Below are 18,585 nucleotides of genomic sequence, written 5' to 3'. Positions count from 1 at the left end.
TTTAAAAGAGTTCGACCGAAATTTTGCCCCTACGCTCTCAAAAAGGATTAAAGTATTATTCATTTTTGTAATCAGTATTTTAAAATCTTTTAAATGAGGTGTGACCTGATTTACTTTCCCATTTATAAAAATCAAAATGATGCATGTTGCCTGAAGATGGATCGCGTAAAGTTTAAAACATTAATGCTATAATATACTATGATTATTTTAAAAATCGACATGTCCGAGCGTTTTGCTTATGTGTTAAAAATAAATAAGTTAATAACGGAGGGTAACACTTATTCCAGCGCACTAACACAGCCGTCTCAATAAGAATTTGAGTCGTACAGACTTGACGGAAGACAAGAACCTGTTGGTTTTGTTTAAAATGAGAGGAAGCCGCTCTGCAGGTCTTGTGTATGTGTAAGGCCTCACAAGGCTGCTGCTTCTAGAAATCAGAAAGGAAGAAAAGCCAAAAACATTAGTTTATATGAAAGGAACTGTATGCACAATAGATCAGTAAAGGTCGCACTGTTATCTGTCCTAGAATTTGTAATGGACTTTTAGTCCATTTACTCACGGTTTTTGCTCCGTATTTTATAGAAACTTTGGGATTCACATAAAATTTGACAAATGCATAGCTAACAGGTCAAAGAAAAAACATTGATATTGGACCCAAGTGTGCTTTTGCCCAGGGATGAAACCCCTTCTTGGTGGTGAAAAAAATTACGTTCAAATTAAATCCCGGAATGGATAAAAAATAACGTTGTTAGACGGCTTTTGCAAATAACTCAAAATGTAATTATTTTATCGAAAAAAATATTCTTAGCAAAAATATAGCTTATAAAAAAATATGAAAAAAAAATTTTAAGAAACGCTTTTCATTAGTTATGAGTTACTTAAATTGAAAATTTAAAAAAATCAACTAAAAAGCAAAAAATAAAATAAATTAAAAACTGTTAGACAGACTAAATATACAAATGTCTCACACATTCGTTAAATAATTTAAAAAATGTAACACATTCGTTAAAAAATTTAAAAAATCTAACACATTCGTTAAAGAAAAGCGTGGGGCGCGAAAAGTAAAAAAGTATCTATCCTCAAACCGTTTATTCGATCAAGACGCGCCCCACGCTTTTCTTTAACGAATGTGTTAGATTTTTTCAATTTTTTAACGAATGTGTGAGATTTCTGAATATTTAGTCTGTCTAACAGTTTTTTATTTTTTTCTTTTTGGTTGATTTTTTTTTATTTCTAAATTTAGCACTCGTAACTAAAGAAAAACGTTTCTTAAAAAATTTTTTTTCATATTTTTTTATTGTTTACTTTTTAGTCTTACATTATGTAAACATTAAAATATATCGTCATGTTTAAAAAAATGATGAATGTGATCGACATATTTTTTGCATTTATTTCAACATTTGATACATACGTACAGCTGGTTCCTAAAAAAACTGATACGACTGTTAGTAAGATTTGATTATTTTGAGCAGTGTATTTGATTGGTCTGACATTATACTATATTTATTATATACTATATATTTATTATTTACTATATATTTATTATGGCAGACAAATCTACGATCTTCATGAGCAGTAGATATTTTTGTTCTTCCAGAACCTTGCTTTTTTCGAGAGTTTCTCTCCATCTTTTATTAATCTTAAAAACTGTTGTTCTGCTTACGTTAAAATGATTCGCTACGGTAGATAGTGACTAACCATCTTCTAATTTCGTTACAATTCTTGCTTTTAGTTCTTTGCTAGCATGTGGAGCCATTTTTTGAGGTTGAACAAAATAATTTACCTGAGAAATTTTAAGATTTGGCAGTGACAGTGACAGTATGAATATAATAAGTATTTGTCATTCAAAAAACACTGCTTATTTTTTTACAAAATACGCTTTGAGAGTCGTATCAGTTTTTTTTTGAAACCAGCTGTACATTTTCTGTAATTTCTTAAATCAAAATCATTATTTACACCTATTACAGTTTTCGCAGTCTTTCCATCTCTTTTAATGATTTACTATTGCAAGGTGTAGACCCTGTTAATTTTCACTCCATTCATTAAGGGTTCGTAACAAACTTTGAATTAATACGCCAAAACTGATTCTAATGCTAATTTCAGCACGAAACGTCTCTGCCGGTGTTTTTTCTAAGACTATGTTAAAAACACGATTTTTTGAATTCTAGTTTTGGTTGAATTTTTGTTTCTTATCGTATTGAAATTTGGCACGAATAAGCGCCGATGTTAAGATAAACAAAGATATGAGCGTTATTGCGGAATCGGCAAAAAATTTGAAACTTTACTGTTTATTTATGAAGCATAACGTAAACAATTAACGTTAAAAGTGAAATTATGTATAATTTATATAATTAGCTACGATCTGAAAATGTTTCAAGTTTCTACATTGTAAAAAACAAGAGAATTTAAGCGTTTTCCATTAAAATCTTTTTTTTTTTATTTAAACAATTAATAAACATAAAAAAAATTATTGACTATTCGTGTATTGTTCCCGCGAATGCATATATCTGCAAATTTTCATTCATTTGCATTGAAGAAAAGGCAGTCAAATTAACGTCCAAAGATTTGACACAAACGATTGTACTAAAGAAAAGCGTTTAAAAAAGGGAAAAAATGGTGAATGTATTAAGTCTGTATAGGTACCTAGAAAAGCAGAGTTGTAGCTAATGAAAAGTGGATTTTTGTTTTTCTTTTATGGCCTTTGGGAACTGTGTTCATCAAATTCCAAATCGAATTTTTCAACGTGAAAGCACTTTTCGGGAAAAACTAATCACAACTATTTTAAGGTTTTTAAAAAAAGCTTTATTTTTGTTTTTGAAAAAGTTTCTGGCATCAAAAGCAAGCAAGTTGCGCTCAAAATAAAATTGGTTCTTTTTTTGTAAAAAAAAGTAGTGAAAATCACCCCCTAATTAGCATCCTAAATGAAACTAATCTTCACCGAATCACAAGTTATTTTACTTATGCATTGTTTATATTATGATCTGTAAGCTGTATCTATTCAAAGTGCTTTATTTTTGAAAGTATTTGGTTTTAAAGTGTAATTTTTTATTTTTGAAAAAAATGCCTCTCTTTCATAATAACTTAATAATAATTATTAGTGATACTAAAAATCTCAAAGTCTAAAAAATGTAGGTTTTGCTTTTCTCATTATTTTGATTTTTTTTTTCGTAACACAAAAATTAGTTAAGATATGGCTATTCAAAATTTGCATACACTCGTGATTAGTGACTCGTTCAAGCCCTTTCAAAAGTAAGCCCTTTGAACCGATAAAACTTACAGATCGTATAAACAATACATAAGTAAGATAATTTGTGAAGCGGTAACGATTAATTTTATTTGGTACGCTAATTAGGGGTGATTTTCTCTATTTTTTTACCAAAAAAAAAGAGACCAACTTTATTTTGAGCGTAACTTGCTTACTTTTGATGCTAAATACTTTTTTAAAAACAAATATAAATCTTTTTAAATACTTTAAAAACGTTCTTATGTGTTTTCCAAGAAAAGTGCTTCATTATTTGGTTATTTCACATTGAAATATTCGGTTAGGAATTTGACGAATAAGAACCTACTTTTCATTAGCTACAACTCTGCTTCTACTGGGTCTATAGACTTCATACATAAAATATTTTTTTTAAGTTTTTTATAAGCTGTAATTTTGCTAAGAGTATTTTTGCCGATAAAACACATCATATTTTTTCAGTTATTTGCGAAAAACCGTCTAAAAAGTGTTTTTTTTTGTTGAAAAATGAACAAGTTCACTCGCCAATAACTCGAAAAGTATTGACTAAAGCAAAAGTTACTTACAATTAGTTAATTTATCCATTTCCGGACTTATTTTTCTCACCCTCGAGAAAGAGTGAAACTCACCACCTGGGTAAAAGCATACATCGGCCCAATATCGCTTTTTTACTTTAACATGTGTATGGCAAATTTCATGTCAATCCAAGCAGTTCTTTATAATCCGTAGGTTTTGCAATATTTTACCGTGAGTGAATGGACTATTTACATATTTCCGCCAGTCAAACTTCACTAAAATCACATAAGCTATGCACTAAATGTAAACATCAGTTGACAGCCATGTCGTTATCGGCAACAGAAGAGATGGCAATTCCGTTTAGTTTTTGAATATTTTTGGACAACAGTTACTTGCATAATCGCGTAAGTTATTCATTCATTTAATAAATAGTATTATTCTTTCACTATCTATGTATTCAATGATTACAATATTTTATATACTATACAATAAAAATTAATTATTGAGAAAAGAGAAAAAGTGAGAAAGTAATTTTAATAATATACTGTTACTATTGAACTAGTAGATAAATTTTGAACATCTTTAACAATAATTAAAATCGTTGTTTACATGCAGCGCACGGTTTATTGAAATAATTTAGTATAAAGTTGACACTACAGTTTTTATTTGATATAAAGCAATTAGATTGTGCACTTTTATTGACGGTAATTATTTGTGCTTGATTTGTTTTATCTGTGCATAAAAACATGGCAATTCTATATATTTTTAAATAGTACACATTAACTTTTTTCCTTACAGTACAAGATTATTATTCTACTTCTAACATCACCCAGTTTTAAAGTGTCTTCAAGTGTACCTTACACATTTTCCAGAACGCTCATTAAATCTGTTTGCTTTGCCTTTGCTGAAGAATTTAACACTGTACTTCCCTTTTGTGAGTAAAACTTTACTGAGCAAGACAAATATGTTCAGCGACGTATTTTCAATATTTCTGTCCTTAACAGGCACCAACAAAAATATTTGCACAGCTCGTTCCAAAACGTGCCCATTGAATTCTCTAATTATTTCTAACTGTAGCAAAGACACTTCACGTCGCCAAACTGAAAACTTGTGTACCTCAGAAAATAATTGTTTGGCGAAATTGTTTACCGACAAATTAATTACTCATTATTTCAATTAAAACAGACCACTCAGGCTTTCATACCGGAATTATTCTTAATCAGCGAGTTTTTGTTACCGGCGAATCCAAATTAATAAAATAATCATTTAGGAGCATCCTCGAAAACTTCAAATGGATGGATATTACGACAATATTAGGGACAAAATGATCGAACACAGGATCGTATCTTGTAAAAGTGGAATGTGTACATTTCAATTTTGGTGACTAAAATGAGAACAATTTATTGAAAAATATTACTAAACAAATAAATATGATGAAAAGAAAAAACCAAAAATAGTTATTTATCTACTCTATGTCATATTATGTATAAGTTTTTAGTTTGTGAAAACTGTCATTATAGGTAGCAGTGCGTGAAGGGTTTAAAGTGTGCGTGAAGTAACAATGTATTTTAAATGGGATTTACTTTTTCGCACACTTTCAATGGGTTTTTTGGCACACTTTCATATAATCAAATATCCTTAACTTTCGCGTTGTCATGGTGATGACAATATGAGCAATGACTTACAACAAAATTTTTGACAGTTTTGTGGTTTGAAAGTAGGTAGGATTTTTAAATGTCAAACTTCTAAAAATTATAGAATAGAAATAAATTCCAGTGACGAAGAGTTACAGTTTTTTATTTGTTTATCGTAGATAAAATATTGTATGAAACTGTGCGTGAAGTACTTTTTGCGAACTTACGCGATGTATAGCACTCGCTCCGTTCTCGCTTGTGCTCTAAAAATAGCGTGCGTTCGCAAAAAGCATACTTCACGAACTGTTTCATAATAGTTATTTATGGAGCGAGTGATATACCGGGTGTCCACTTATATTTTCCCCCATTTTAACGGCCTATAACTCATAAACGGCTCAAGATAGAAATATAAGGTTTTCGCTGAAATGTTTTATTTTAGTAAAAGTTTTGTCTGAATGGATTGAATTTTTTATATCGCTTTTAAATACGAATTAAGAAATGGTGGATTTTTGAAAATAACTTTGTTGACTTTTTTTTTAATAGAACACCCAGTATATTCTTTTGTAAATTGAAACAAAAGTCATTCACCTATCTAGCGATATAAAGTTTTTTAAAATCGGTTGTCAAATCACTGAGTAATTAATTTTTAAAATGGGAGGTGCAACGTGGTTATCACATACCTAAATAACATAACTAAGCAAGTTATGTGATTTCCTCATTACATCTCTCATTTTAAAAATTAATTGCTCAGTCATTTGACAACCCATGTTAAAGATTTTTTTATCACTGGATAGATAAATGACCGTTTTTTCAAGTTTTTATATAAATGACCACTTTTTGTATCACTTTTAAATAAAAAATGGCGGATTTTTGAAAAAAAAAACGTTGTTGACTTTTTTTATTAAAACACTCAGTATATTTTTTTTCGCATCTTGAAAAAACGGTCATTTATCTATCCAGCGATATAAAATTTTTTAAAATCGGTTGCCAAATGACTGAGCTATTAATTTTTAAAATGAGAGATGCAATGTGGAAATCACATAACATAATATCATTTTGCTCAGTTATGTTATTTAGGTATGTGATATCCACGTTGCACCCCTCATTTTAAAAATTAATTACTCAGTGATGTGACAGCCGATTTTGAAAAACTTTATATCGCTGGATAGGTGAATGACCTTTTTTTCAATTTACAAAAAAATATACTGGTGTTCCATTTAAAAAAAGTCAACAACTTTTTTTTCAAAAATCTGCCATTTTTTTTTCGTATTTGAAAGCGATATAAAAAATGCAATCCATTCAGACAAAAATTTTACTAAAATAAAACATTTCAGCGAAAACCGCATATTTCTATCTTGAACCGTTTAGAAGTTATAGGCAGTTAAAATGGGGGAAAATATAAGTGGACACCCGGTATATCGCGTAAGTTCGCAAAAAGTACTTCACGCACAGTTTCATATAATATTTTATCTACGATAAACAAATAAAAAAACTGTAACTCTTCGTCACTGGAATTCATTTGTATTCTACAATTTTTAGAGCTTTGACATTTTAAAATCCTAACTACTTTCAAACCACAAAACTGTCAAAAATTTTGTTGTAAGTCATTGCTCATATTGTCATCACCATGACGACGCAAAAGTTAAGGATATTTGATTATATGAAAGTGTGCCAAAAAAACCCATTGAAAGTGTGCGAAAAAGTAAATCCCATTTAAAATACATTGTTACTTCACGCACACTTTAAACCCTTCACGCACTGCTATCTATAATGACAGTTTTCAAAAACTAAAAACTTATACATAATATGACATAGAGTAGATAAAATACTTTATCTACTCATAATCTCATAGGGTCTAGGACGTTTCATCGCCGCCGTTTCGATGCCGCCAGTTCGATGCCGATGCCGGCCAATTCATCGCCAGTCAATTAATCGCTATCTGATATATTTCCTAATTTTCGACAGTTACAATTATTAGTTATTTTTAGTATTAATTAGGAATTCTAGGAAATGCGAGATATGACGGCGATGAAATGGACTGGCGATGAACCGGCGGCATCGAAACGGCCGGCGATGAACCGGCGGCATTGAAACGTCCCATTCCGATCTCATATTATGTATAAGTTTTTAGTTTGTGAAAACTGTCATTATATATATATAAAACTGATAGAAGTGCGTGAAGGATTTAAAGTGTGCGTGAAGTAACAATGTATTTTAAATGGGATTTACTTTTTTGCCCTGTTTTTTGGCACACTTGCATACAGTGCGCTGGATTAAGTGTTACCTCCCTAATTAACTTATTCATTTTTAGCACATAAGAAAAATCCTCGGACAGGTCGATTTTTAAAATAATGATAGTACATTATAGCATCATTGTTTCGAACTTTACGTAATCCATCTTCAGGTGAAAGTCATAAATTTAATTTTTTTAATGGGAAAGTACATCATGTGACACCTCATTTAAAATATTTTGAAATACAGATTACAAAAATGTATAATACTTTAATCCTTTTTGAGAGCCTAGTTGCAAAATTTCGGTCGAATTCTTTTTAAACGCATTTATTTTTTTTAATCCTGAGAAAACTAATAAGTATTTTTGAAAAATTTAAATGCAAAATGAAAGATTACATTTCTTCAAAGTTTCTTTTGAATGATATATTTGAAATTAAAAATCAGACTAAATTGTCTCTTTTTCTCCATTCCTGTGACTTATTAAAATAAACATTATAGAATTTCTCAGCGACTTTCGACCATCGATAATACTGTAATGTTGCATTCTGCGTTTAAATTTTTCAAAAATACTTTCAATACTAAGTCTTTCAAACAATACATTGCCGAAGATTTTATACAAAGATGCTAACAGAGTAATGCCTCTATCTATAGCCCTTACAATCCAGTTTTGATCGCCTTTTTTATGCAACGAACATATTATTCCCTTTAGCCACTCTTCTGGTACCAATTCATTCTGCCATAAAAGTACTATTAGTTTATGGATTGCTGCAAAAAGTTTATCACCACCTTTTTTATACATTTCCGAACAGATTTAATCGATTCATGAGGCGTTATTTTCTTTGAGTTTAAGAATGGTATTTGACACTTCTTCTCTTGTTGAGTCTTCACTGTGTAGATGATGATGTAGATTTTGTTGATTTTCTTATGTTGTAACCTCCTTCAATATCTTTTATGTTTAGATATTCGCTGAAATGTTGTGCCCGTCTGTTAAGAACTAAGTGTTTGTCATTTAGAATTTCACCGTTAGTCTCTACAATTTTTTAATCGTAGTTTAAATTATCGACGGCTATTATTTAAGGATTTGTAGTATTTTCTCGTTTCAATTTTATCAAATAAACTTTGTATCTCATTGAGAGTGCTATGTTCGTATTCCCACTTCTTACGTCGATGGATACGTTTTTTCCTCTCTTCTAAGACGTCTATACTCTTCTTTTTTTTTTCTCGGTGCAAAACAGTATCCATCGAGGAGAAGTCCTGAATGCACATGTTTAGCACAAGTGTATTCTTATAACCAAGTGCCAGAGAGAAATAGTGTCTCGCCTGATGTAAGAAAAGTACACGTGATTTTAATAATATCGTCCACTATTTATTTAAACTTTAGGTATACAGGGTGAGTCATGAGGAACTGTACATACTCCTACCTCGTATAGAGGCCCCTATGGGGAATAACAAATGACCATTAAAAAGTATCTGCTCCCATTGTTTAATAATATACAGGTCGAGTTTGGCATTTTGACAGAAATTTGTATTCGTCATAATTTTTGAACAGTCAGATCGATTTGTCTCTTAGTTTGGTCAATCGTTACACTATTATCACCTAATCAACTGATTTATTCAAACTAGAAAAAAATCAGGTCCATCTTCAAAAAAAATAGTTCGTTTGGGTCTTAGAAAAAATTTCACCCTGTATATGCTTTTTGAAAACTATAATATGAATTTTACAAATTAGACAAATAGGCAATTAAAATGAAATATTTATTTTTTTCCCCACACGATTACTTAATTTTTTATAAAAAAATCAAATTTGAGTATGAATTAAAAGTTTGGTAAAGTGAACCATAAATTTAAAAAAAAATAACTTTTATTACAAAAATTAATTTTTTTTGAACAAATATTTAACTTATGTTAAAACCCAATCAACTGATTTATACAAACTAGAAAACAATCCGGCCCGGATTTAAAAAATTGGTTCGTTTCGGTCTTAAAAAAAATTTCACCCTGTATATGCTTTTTGAAAACTCTAATATGAATTTTACAAATTAGACAAATAAGCAATTAAAATGGCATATTTATTTTTTTCCCCACACGATTACTTAATTTTTTATAAAAAAATCAAATTTGACTATGAATAAATTAAAAGTTTGGTAAAGTGAACAATATTTACTAGAAACCAGATTTGCAGAAATTAACTTTTATTACAAAAATTAATTTTTTTTGAACAAATATTTAATTTATTTTACCACCCAATCAACTGATTTATTCAAACTAGAAAAAATCAGGCCCGGATTTAAAAAATTAGTTGGTTTTGGTCTTAGAAAAAATTTCACCCTGTATACGCTTTTTGAAAACTCTAGTATGAATTTTACGAACTAGACAAATAGTCAATTAAAATGGCGTATTTTTTCCCCACACGATTACTTAATTTTTTATTAAAAAATCAAATTTGTCAAAATCGGAATTTTGCCATAAAAATAAAAAAAATTAAACAACGTTTTTCTCAAAATTAAAAGCTTCACCATTTTTTTTCTATACCACGTCTAGATCTAAAACCCATAACACTTTTCTCTGGACTCTATAGTTTAACATAGACGTGATCAAATAGATAAATCTTAAATTTTTTCACTTAATTTTTGCGATTTAGCTTTGCAATTCACGAATCTGCACCTTTTATTTTTAAAAATTCATAACTTTTATGAGAAGAAGACGGAAAGTCTACAACAATTTTCATATTCACAATGGTAAGAGATATGTGCTGTAAAATTTCAGAAAAAAAATATTAAAATGGAACAGAGTTGTAGCGAGTTAAACCGTGATTCCATTTTTTTTTTCAGTTTTAGGTTAAAATTCCGATTTTGACAAATTTGATTTTTTAATAAAAAATTAAGTAATCGTGTGGAGAAAAAATTAAATATGCCATTTTAATTGCCTATTTGTCTAATTTGTAAAATTCTTATTAGAGTTTTCAGAAAGAGTATACAGGGTGAAATTTTTTCTAAGACCAAAACGAACTAATTTTTTAAATCCGGGCCTGATTTTTTTCTAGTTTGTATAAATCAGTTGATCGGGTGGTAACATAAGTTAAATATTCGTTAAAAAAATTAATTTTTGTAATAAAAGTTAATTTTTTAAAATCTATGGTTCACTTTACCAAACTTTTAATTATTCAGTGTCAAATTTGATTTTTTTATAAAAAATTAAGTAATCGTGTGGGGAAAAAATAAATATGCCATTTTAATTGCCTATTTGTCTAATTTGTAAAATTCATATTAGAGTTTTCAAAAAGCGTATACAGGGTGAAATTTTTTCTAAGACCAAGACGAACTAATTTTTTAAATCCGGGCCTGATTTTTTTCTAGTTTGTATAAATCAGTTGATTGGGTGGTAACATAAATTAAATATTTGTTCAAAAAAATTAATTTTTTAATAAAAGTTATTTTTTTTTAATGTATGGTTAACTTTACCAAACTTTTAATTCATACTCAAATTTGATTTTTTTATAAAAAATTAAGTAATCGTGTGGGACAAAAATAAATATGTCATTTTAATTGCCTATTTGTCTAATTTGTAAAATTTATATTATAGCAAACGAACTAATTTTTTTGAAGACGGACCTGATTTTTTTCTAGTTTGAATAAATCAGTTGATTAGGTGGTAATAGTGTAACGATTGACCAAAATAAGAGACACATCGATCTGACCGTTCAAAAATTATGACAAATACAAATTTCTGTCAAAATGCGAAACTCGCCCTGTTTATTATTAAACAATGGGAGCAGACACTTTTTAGTGGTCATTTGTTATTCCCCATAGGAGCCTCTACACGAGGTAGGAGTATGTACAGTTCCTCATGACTCACCCTGTATACTATTATAGAAGACACTAAAAAACTAAGAGCTGCCTCCATATCGCCTTGGTTCTATATGTATTATATAAAATGTGTTTAAATTTTTACTCTGTTTTATTATTCCATAAAAAAGCCAAACTGAAGTGTTTTTTCATTATTGAATTTTAAAGCATAAAAACATAAATAGCAAAAGCGTTCCAATTGGAATCCCACTAATTTATCATAACACGGCAACGTTGCCGAATATGTGCACCAGGATGTAATCCCCCGCGTAAGAAAGATCCGTGGGGAAGCCACACACGCGCTTCACTAAGAGGATTCCCAGATCCCGAGAGAGAATCCTAGATTTATGTCGAAAGCGTGAAGCGTCCCAATGCAGCTTTATCGCTATATTTTGCTGTTTTCTAGACATGATTATCGGACGCCATTATACTTCATAGATTTTCTCTCGTGTTATTTGGTGAATTTCTCCACTTCAAATCGATGTAGGCCAGCCAAGATTCAGTGGGGAACCATTTTTGAAAACGGTGTATGATATAATAAATCGATGGTTTAAGACAGAAAAGTGGACCATATAATCTACAGACGCACAAATAAGTATTTCCGAAATGAAAATCGAAACGTCGAAATAAGCGCAGTTTCAACAAATTCTTAAGCCTTATCAAAAATCTAAATAACATCGAATGGACCTTCTTGTTCTTCTCCTTTTGCCCTTTAATTCGTCCAATTTTGAACATAGGTTTCCCCCAGTTTCCTTCATTCGCTTCTGTTTAGTGCTTTCTGTTTCCAGTGCGTTCCTCCTATCTTTTTAATGTCGTCGCCCCATCTCATCTGGGGTCGTCCTCTTGCTCTCTTTTCTGTTCATGATCTCCATTGTTGTATCGTGGTATTCCACCTATTGTCCGTTTATATAGCGTTATGACCTGCGAAGCTTCATTTTAGCCTGGCTATATGTTTCCCTGCGTCTTTGACTTTTGTTTTATTTCTTACCCTGTTGTTTTGCTTTTTGTCTGTTAAGTTTAGTCCTAACATTGCTCTCTCCATGGATCTTTGTGTCTTCATTATTTTATCCATGTTTGCTTTGGTCAAGGTCCATGTTTGGCATGCGTATGTGAGAATTTGGAGTATGCACTGGTCAAACACTCTTGTTTTTAAGTATTGTTGTGTTTTTTTATTCTTTAGGACCCATTTTAATTTCCGAAATCCTGCCCAGGCTAATCTGACCCTTCTTTTACCTCCTTATTTGTTTTCTGCTGTTTGGTTTTCCTTATTTATTTTTATTATCTGTCCCAAATATAATATACACTCACCGGCACAAAATTCCGCCACCCAAAATGTTTGATTATGTTTGACAATTTAAAACTTTATTATTTGTGCTTCGATTTTCAAGATTCTTGCACCAGTTTGTAGGTACATGTATTCATATCGTTTGGTATTATTCCGGTAACAAAAAAAATTCTTGCATGGCATTATACAGGGGTGAATGGAAGCGTTGTATTTTCTCCTAACTTTAAAAAATCCTATGGAAAAATGGAATAGCTGATTTTATTTCATAGTCCTGTCATATTATCCCGGAGGTATTACTAAAATTTTGTTTTTTGAATTATCCGAATATCTCTTTTCTTGTAAGAGCTGTACCACTCTTGATTGTAAAAACACTGATTGACTCATAAAATAGAGGTTAGATTGATAAAATTGGAATGGCCCGCATGCAGCCCAGATCTCAATCCTATTGAGCATTTATGGGATGAATTAAAAAAGCTATTCGCCGTCATCCTAGGCCTCCACAAAATTTGGTACAGTTATGGCCCTGGTAGAGCAATATCGTGCTATTCCCCAAGCAAGGACAACACATCTTTATTCGATGCTAAATAGATTGCGAGCAGTCGTTGTTGCAAGAGACATACCCGCTATTGTTGAATTGTTTTGTTTTTAATTTTGTTTTTTGTTTTGTTGATTTTAGTGCGTTTGATATTTTTAATTAAATAAACCTTCAAAGTAGCGTATTTATTAACAGCTCTTACAAGAAAAGGGATTTTAGGATAATTAAAAAAAAACAAAACCTCATTAATACCTTCTGGATAATACGAAAGGAGTATGAAACAAAACCAGCACAATTTTTCCACAGAATTTTTAAAGTTAAGAGAAAAACAACACTTCCATTCACCCCCGTATAATGCCATCTAAGCAAAAAAATTTTGTTACTGTAAACAAACGACGTCAATACATGTACCTACAAACTGATGCAAAAATCTTGAAAATCGGAGTACAAGTAATAAAGTTATAGATTGTTAAACTTAATCAAAAATTTTGGGTGGCGGAATTTTGTGCCGGTGAGTGTATAATCATTAACCGCTTCTATTGTGGTGTCGTTTAGTATTACGTTTCTATAACCTTGTGTGTTTGGCATTGTTTTTGTTTTGGCAAAATTCATTTTTAGACCTATTTGTTCGGATTCATTTGCTAGTTCGGTTAGCAAGGTTTGTAGTTCTTCAAAACTTGATGCTATTACTACTACATCGTCTGCATATCTTAGGTGGTTCAGTTTCTTTCCATTTATATTTATTCCAATGTTTCTCCATTCCATTGTTTTTAAAACATCTGCCAGTGCTAATTTAAATAGTTTAGGAGAAATAACATCTCCCTGTCACACTCCTCTGTTAATTGGTGTGGGTTTTGTGGTTTCTTAAAATTGTACTGTCATTGTTGCTTTCTGATATATATTATGTATTAGTATTCTGTATCTGGAATCTATTCTGCAGTTGTATATAGCTTTTTCTATTGCCCACATTTCCACGCTGTCAAACATTTTTTCGTAGTCAACGAATGCTAAGTGCAGATCTATGTGATATTCGTTAGCTTTTTCTATTAGTGTCCTAATTGTTAGAAGATGGTCAGTGGTGCTATATCCCTTTCGGAATTCTGCCTGCTCTACTGGTTGATATGAGTCCAATTTGTGTATTAGCCTGTTGTTGATAATCCTCGTGAATAGTTTATACGTTTGCGACAGCAGTGAGATGGGTCTGTAACTTTTTATGTCCTTTTTGTCGCCTTTTTTGTTTCTCTCCTAATAAGTTTGTTTAGTTCTACGTACTCTACTGTGTTTCTTTTGTTTTCACTTATTAGTTTTCTTCTACTTTGCATTAATTTAACTGTCCCGCTACTTAATATATTTTCTTTTGTTCTTAGTTTTTTGGCAGTTTTCTTTCCCGCTTTTAAAATTTTTTTTTCATTTCTTCATTAACCTTATTAATTTCTGACTCTTTCTTTGCTACTTGTTGTTTATAGTTTTCCCTTAAAATATGTCTATATTCTTCTACGTTTTGTCTTATTCTGCTATGGTCAATAGCCGTTGGTCTTCTTCTGGCTATCTGCATCTACATATTTCTGCGAATTATTAACCTATTAACTACTATTAACTACTATTAACACTACAGAGAGGATTGTGAAGTATTTTAACATATCGACGCTGCCAAGCCAAAACGGCATAAACGACATTAACTTGATTTTTCATGAAACACAAAAAACTGATTATTTTTATTTTCACCAATTCTATTTATCTGCACAATGGCTCAAAATTTGGTGATTTTTTTTTCAAATTTTAATATCATGTGAACATTAATGTGGCTTAAGATAATGTCTGAAATAAATTAAAAGCTAAAAAATGGAGCTTATGCCAAATCAAAATATAACACTGGTGAATATGCCAAACTTACGTCTGGCGTTTATGTCGATTGCATAACTGTAACGTTAGCCAATATGGCGCTTAAAAGGGATCTATGTCATAAATGAAAAAAAGACGTGAATTAAAAATTGTCGTTAATGCCAACAAAGGAAATTATAAAACTATGAAGATTTTTGACAGCCTTTATTTTTAATTAATCAAAAATACGTTGTAAGTTTCTTATCGGGATTTTTCTCCTGATTATCAGAATGATCAGTTTATGAATCGACGGATATTTATTCGTAATCAGTGTCACATTCAATATTTGGATTAACATCCTTATTGGTTTCCGTGCTTGCATTTCCTTATCCTGATTAATTATACTTGTATCCAAACCATTATCTGCTGCCAAGTTAAAACATGTGAGATCATGGATAAATGATACTTCTTTTTCTACTATAGCGTTTGTTGGTTCTTCAAAGATAATAATAGCATTGTTAAAAGCTTCTGTAATATAAACATCATAAAGGTTATAAGCTTCTAAGGGGAATATGGAAGTAGGTATTATAGCCAATACAATTATTGTCAGTCTGTACGGTATAAATTCTCTCGATGTTTATCACGAAAATTAGAATGATTCTTATCATTTTGTGCTGCTATGTATTATTTTTCTTTGGCAGCGACATTATTTCCTTACTGCTTCTGCTATTCATCTGCAACAAAAAAATGGCGTAAACGTCAAAAATCGATCGCCGTTTTTAGCTATCAAAAAACTATTTGAACTGTGCTGTAATACATAAAAAGAATCGTTCAACACACTAGTACAAAGTTACAGTAGAACATTTTAAAATAAACTTTTTATGTGCGCAATTTTTAAATATGAAACCTGCATAAGCATACCATGGAGGGATGGCACTTGTGTCAACCACGATGTAAATATTTGGTTTTGGCACAAACGCCTCGTAAGTTTTTAAAGAAATTCGGTATGTTTACGCTTTAAAAATCGATACAAATTGAAAATATAGCAGAGGTAAGTAAGATCATGTTACTGGTGAATAAAAATTGTAATAATATATACCTTTACTAGTAATACTGGACCGGACTATACTCAATGTTACTCTTACCGGCGCTTGGCGGTTATGTCAATCGGTGTCCACGCACGTGACTAAATTGGCGTTTATAAAAACTTTAAACCAATATTACAATTAATGTACTTTGTGTGCGGTTATGACGCGTTGACTGTCTGATGCGGATATTAAAATCATATTTTTTGGTGCAGCTAACTCAAAAGTGGCTATTTTGGCGTTTATGCCGTTTTGGCTTGGCAGCGTCGATATGTACAAATCTTAATGAGTAAGGAGTGAAAATATTGGTAGAGACTGAATTCGAATCAGCGCTAAACATCCATCCTTGGATATAGGCCTCCTCTTCCTTCTTCCATGCCTCTCTATCTTCCCATGTTGATCTAGCGTGGCGTGTTCTTTCAGGTCATCTTACCATTTAAGGCATTCCCCTTTTTCGTTTGTGGTTCCACGGTCTCCAATGTATAATCGTCTTAGTCCATTCTACTGTCTTAGGGTGTGTCCGGCAAACTTCCATTTAAGATTTGCTACTTGGGTTGAGACTTTGAGACATATTTTACTTTTGTTTTGTTATGGGTCAGCATTTATCTTTCCATGGATCTTTCGCTGCTATTTTTTAATATTTTCTTTGTAAACGTCCAGGTCTGAGAGTCATATATGAGGACAGGGAGTATACAATGATTGAAGACTCTTGTTTTTAGGTGTTGAGGTATTTTCTGTTCTTTAGAATATAAGACAGTTTTCCGAATGATGCTCAGGCCAATCTTATTCTTCTCTTTATTTCTTCGGTCTGATTATCTTTATTTAATTTAGTAATTTGATAGTCTAAATATAAATACTCTTTTACTTGTTATATTCCTGTTTGTACCACTGTAATTATTACTTCTTCTTGTTGATTGGTTATGGGTTTTGTTTTACTGTAATTTATCTTCAGACCAATCTTTGTCGATTATTTATCTACTTCTAACATATCGTAAGTGCTTCAGATATTGCCCGTTTATGCCAATACCCAAGCCATCCCAGTGTAGTTGTTTAAACACATCTAGAGGTTGGTTGAATAGCTTGGGCGAGATGGTATCTCCATGATGTCTTACTCCTCGGTTTATTTTAATAGGCTCCGTTTGTTTCATTAGCTTAATAATTGTTGTTGCCTTATTATCTATATTTGTAATTATTAAGTTGGTATATCTGTAGTCTAATCTGCTGCTTTGTAGGAAATTCTTTACTGCCCAGTGTTCCACACTATCAAATGCCTTTTCATAGTCAATAAATGCCATGTACAGCGGGATATGATATTCGTTAGCTTTTTCGATTAATATCTTCATCGTTAACTGTCGCAACAGCGGGACTGACTTATTTATTCTAAATTCATCATTGTGACGTGATATTTATTTTATTGATTTTTTGTGACCTTGATAAAGGTACCTTCATATAAAGGCCGGTTTTCACGCTAGGTCTAATTGTACGTTTTGTTGGATAGGACAAATCCTATACAATAAAACGTGGCGTGTAAACAGCAAAAATAACATGATGATGCTCAAGTAGGAAATAACTTTGTCCGATCTGATGATCCTGCAGCATCGATTCTCGCAAAATACTCCTCCTACAGCAACAACGTTACAGATTCGCAGAAAGAATTTTAAAATTTCGCGGAAGGATCCAACAGTTAGTGCAAGAATTTGCGTACGCCAGTAATTTCTTTAGCATTCACTCATTACTGCTCATGCAATCTCTTTCTATACTACAGTCCTATGCTTCATCACCATCAACAACTCACAGTATGCCATCGGAACAAGTCTCACAATTTTATACTATTATATATTATGGATTTATGGAAGACAGCGACCAATAAATACTATATATGTAGTTTTTATAGTTTGTGTCTAATGTTCGGGATCAGTGGAGGATGATATTCAGTTTATTGAAACACCAATAGCACTTTGCAATTTTATTGATATCGACTGACACCAGGGTAGTAAACCCTACAACCCCGAGAGTTCGTTTGATGTACTGGTATGTTGCTTGTACGCGAATTAGTTGAAGACTCTAGTTGGTGCTACATATTGATTCTAGTGATTAAAATTAAAGACACTTCTGGCCTGGTTGAAGTGATTCTTGAGAATGATTCTATACTGTATTATCTCTTTTTGGCAACTTGAATTGGGTCATAGCCCACACGACAAAAGAACAAAGGTTTTACTTAGTCAGCTAAATTAAATGTCCATTGCCAAAATATTGTTTATAAATTGCAACATTTAAACAAATGAAATATCCCGCACATGTTTAAATATGATAACAAATTGGTTCGTGTGATGTACGGGGTGATAAAAATATACTGTTCAATATCGGATATTAATTCTGAATATTTGGTATTGG

Source organism: Diabrotica virgifera, chromosome 9, assembly GCF_917563875.1.
Source record: "Diabrotica virgifera virgifera chromosome 9, PGI_DIABVI_V3a".
Classification (NCBI taxonomy): Eukaryota; Metazoa; Arthropoda; class Insecta; order Coleoptera; family Chrysomelidae; genus Diabrotica; species Diabrotica virgifera.
The sequence above is the reverse complement of the archived record's forward strand: the minus strand, read 5'-3'. Positions refer to the sequence as shown.